Source organism: Lolium rigidum, chromosome 3, assembly GCF_022539505.1.
Source record: "Lolium rigidum isolate FL_2022 chromosome 3, APGP_CSIRO_Lrig_0.1, whole genome shotgun sequence".
Lineage (NCBI taxonomy): Eukaryota > Viridiplantae > Streptophyta > Magnoliopsida > Poales > Poaceae > Lolium > Lolium rigidum.
The window spans coordinates 175262381-175266046 of record NC_061510.1 but is presented as its reverse complement, the minus strand read 5'-3'; the positions used below and the strand labels follow the sequence as shown (position 1 = coordinate 175266046).

Genomic DNA, 3666 nt, shown 5'->3' with positions numbered 1-3666 from the left:
AGATGATCTAGAGCGAGTTCTTCCTTATGTCTTTCTTCTTCAACCTCTAGCCTTGGCTAAGTTCTTGAGGAAACCATCCGGAAGTTCATCCCGTCTAATCACAAACCCTCCCCCGAATCCTCTTGCGTCCATTCGGCCCCAACTTAAGCCATCCTATGGCATCTGTCTGTTCACCACGACGACACAATTCGATACATATTTTTTTATCTAGTTGTTTTTATTGCATCCCTAAGTTGCAGCAGAGATCATTTTGAGTTGTATGATCATGTCTCATTAGTTGCTTTTTTTTAATTTCTTGCGACCAAGTTTGGGTACATTATTTTATCCCGTAGATTTTACTCTAGTCTAAGTTGCAACATATATCGTGTAAGAGTTGTATGATGGTGGATGATTAGGGATAGGGTGTTTCTGCACCTGGGTGCATATACACCCTGTATTTAAAATGCATTTTAAACATATTTAAAAATGGCACAAAAATTCTTGGGTGTGTGAAATTTTACGCGTTCACATAGAACATGTCCCTCTACATGCAAAAAAAAATCCTAATTTTTTTTAACTTTCTGAAATATATTTTGTACATACATGGTGCATATGCACCCGGGATCATTTTTGAGTTTTCTGATGATTAGTTGCTTCTTAACAAAAATACGTGCAACCAAGTTTGGGCACATGATTTTCCATCTAGTTGTACTTTGCTCCAGCCTTAGTTGTAGTAGGGACGATGTAGAGTTGTATCATGATTTATGATTAGTTGTTCTTTTTAATAAATTCCTGCAACTCGGTACATTTTTTTAATCTAGTTATTTTTATTGCACCCCTAAGTTGCACCAGAGATCATGTTGAGTTGTATGATCATGTCTCATTAGTTGTTTCTTTTTTGAAATCCCTGCTACCAAATTTGGGTACATGATTTTATCCACTAGGTTTTACTCTAGACTAACTTTGCTTTTGCACTAGTTATTTTATGATCCTAGATTGAAGTTTCTGGCAAACTTAAGTTCGGTAGAAGTTTCTGCATATACTGTGACACTTTTGGCCTCACAAATATTAGTAAACCTTTTAATATGTTGAACCTGGGAAGCCATCTTTGTTAAGTTCTCATTTTACTTTTCCCCTGGTGATCTTTGCTTTTTACTGGTGATCATGCACCAGTTAACATGCGAACCGAACCTAACTTAGCTGCTGCAAGAGACTGGAAATTTCTCTTCGGTAACAATGGTTCAGGATTTTCCATACATGTATAGCACCCCTAAGTTGTACCAGGTTTCAGTTTTGTTTTTCCTCTTATTTTTACACCTGCATTTCCTAGGATACAAACCAATCTTGATGCAGTGATTGGATTACCAAGTTGTTCAAAGGGGTTACTTGTTTTTCTGCTTGAGCGCACATGGGGTAACCTAACTAAGCATATTTTATTGTCCCAGGATTCACCTTTTGTTTGTTCTATCCAATACACACTAAGTTGTTGTGCATGCTTTTTGTGTTTGTTTCTCCAACAAATATCCTTTTCTATTTGTTTCATCATAGATCTAATTTAAGTTACTGCATTTTGTCATGGTCCACTTAACAAAGAACCTGCCATTTCCTATGCCTGCAAACTTAGATTGTCTCAAAATCGCCTCATGCCGAGCGTATGAGTTCGACCACGCATCATCCTATGGATGAGAAAGGGCAGAGATGGAACGGGTGGTATCCGCGTCCTAGTGGTGGCATAGTTGGAACCCCGAGGTGGTTGGCAGAGGCGGAGGAACACACTCAACACATCTGCGTCGACATGATAACTCCACTCCTAATGTTGAAGTTGCTTTTGCAACGTAGATAAGTTGTTTATTGCAAAAATAATTAAGTTGCATTCCCATACTACTAACTTTGCTTGTGCAGTAGTTAATTAAATTCATTTTACGTAGTTTTAAGTTGCTTTCAGAACATAGTTAAATTGCTTTTCCATACTATTAACTTTAATTTAGCAGAAATTAATTAAGTTCATTTTACGTAGATTTAAGTTGCTTGCGAAACATAGATAAGTTGTTTTCGGCAACATAGTTAAGTTTGCTTTCCCATTCTATTAACCTTAATTTTGCCGTAGTCAATTAAGTTCATTTTATGTTGAATGAAGTTGCTTTTGCAACATAGATAATTTTTTCTGGCAACATAGTTAAGTTGCTTGCATTATTCAATTCAGTTTAATATATCGACTAGTCTGATTTTTAACACTGATTGTAGGGGGAGTTATTTTGCTTTTGTAATTTCCTTTTTCTCCATAAGTTATTGTATTTTCACCATAGGTAAGCTGTTTTTTCAACATTTTAATTGACTTCACTAGGCACATTAGTGTAAGTTGCACTTATTCTAATTTGTGCTTATTCACAAAAAATATCAGGTTTCTGCGTCAAAAGGGGGAATCAGTACCACTGTGTTGGTGTCACCTTGAAGCAACAGGAGATGTTATAAGTTAGCTGCGGCTACAGGTGTTGTAGTCCCATCCGGGATTTAGTGGACATGCAACTAAGTTTGCTTCAAAAGGTGTTTTCTTGTTGTATGAAACCCCGTGAGTTTTCCTATCCGTCGAAGTTGTGCACCATCATGTCGAACTTGCTTATTGCCATGCCTAAGTCACCTACTAGTAGCACTAAGTCAGGTAACATCATTGTTGTAGAGTTGCGAGCCATTATCATGAATGCCTACCGTTGGACCTAAGTTGGGCATTGTTTGTCGTGGAGTTGTTTTTTCGTTGCTACTAAGTTTTTTACCTAAAAATTACTAGTAAAAGTTGTGATTCTTAGTACTATGATGTTGCTAATTCTTGTTGTTAAGTGAGTAATATCAAACTAAGTTGACTACAAAATATTCAGAAAAATAGTATAAGCAACTATGTGTACAAAGTTGTTTTGCTACAATACTAGAGTTGCTTTAAAAAAAAGTTTGCTGAAACATATACAAATGAGATATAGTTTTGAAGATCTTGTCGCCAGGAGGTCAGCGGTGAAAACGGATCACAGTTCTAACATACTTTCTAAAAGTTATGATTTTTTGAAATTTTCCTACGTGAAAAATAATCACAGCATGTGGGGTACAAAAGTTTCCTTATTTGTCGTTGGGCAAATAGGTGCCAGGCCCTTTCCTACTTCCGGTTCCGTGGGTTGGGTACTTTCCATATTAGAGGTGGAGGCTAGGTAGGACTAATCGGCCACCGATTGCTACCTAGACGCGTCCATTATCAAAACAGCAATATAATATTGAAAGTATGCTCAACAACGGTACTGTGATGGTCCTAGGCTAGACCGGACTAGAGACGCGAGGCTAGTTCACCAACGAGGTCACGACGCGGCACAAAATGCAGGGTGTAGTGATATATGGTGGCGGCTAGCTCCAACAAACACAAAGGAATAGCTCAAAAGCAAGATACAAGTCAAGAACACATGAATTTCTGGGTAGTAAACTTAAAGCTTAAAAATCTCAACCTTCCCGGTGTTTTTTGGTAATTCTGAGAGTTTAGAAAGGCGTACAATCATGAAGTGGTTGTGGCTGGATAGAACTTTTTCTCCCGCAAATTTTGATTGGTCGCACGTCGAAAACGGAATTCGTACGCAAAAGTTATTGTCGCTCAAAGTTTCCCGTCCAAAACTGCCCAATTCGGACTAAAAACGTCCTGACTAGTGGAAATCG

General features: G+C 37.8%; 1 long non-coding RNA gene across 1 annotated transcript; it reads left to right on the top strand.

Moving 5' to 3' along the window:
- The first annotated feature begins 1785 nt into the window (after positions 1–1785).
- Positions 1786–2584, top strand: LOC124698683. Its single transcript, XR_007001048.1, has 2 exons — positions 1786–2285; positions 2381–2584. It is a non-coding gene; the product is annotated as an uncharacterized LOC124698683 (long non-coding RNA).
- The last annotated feature ends 1082 nt before the right edge of the window (positions 2585–3666 follow it).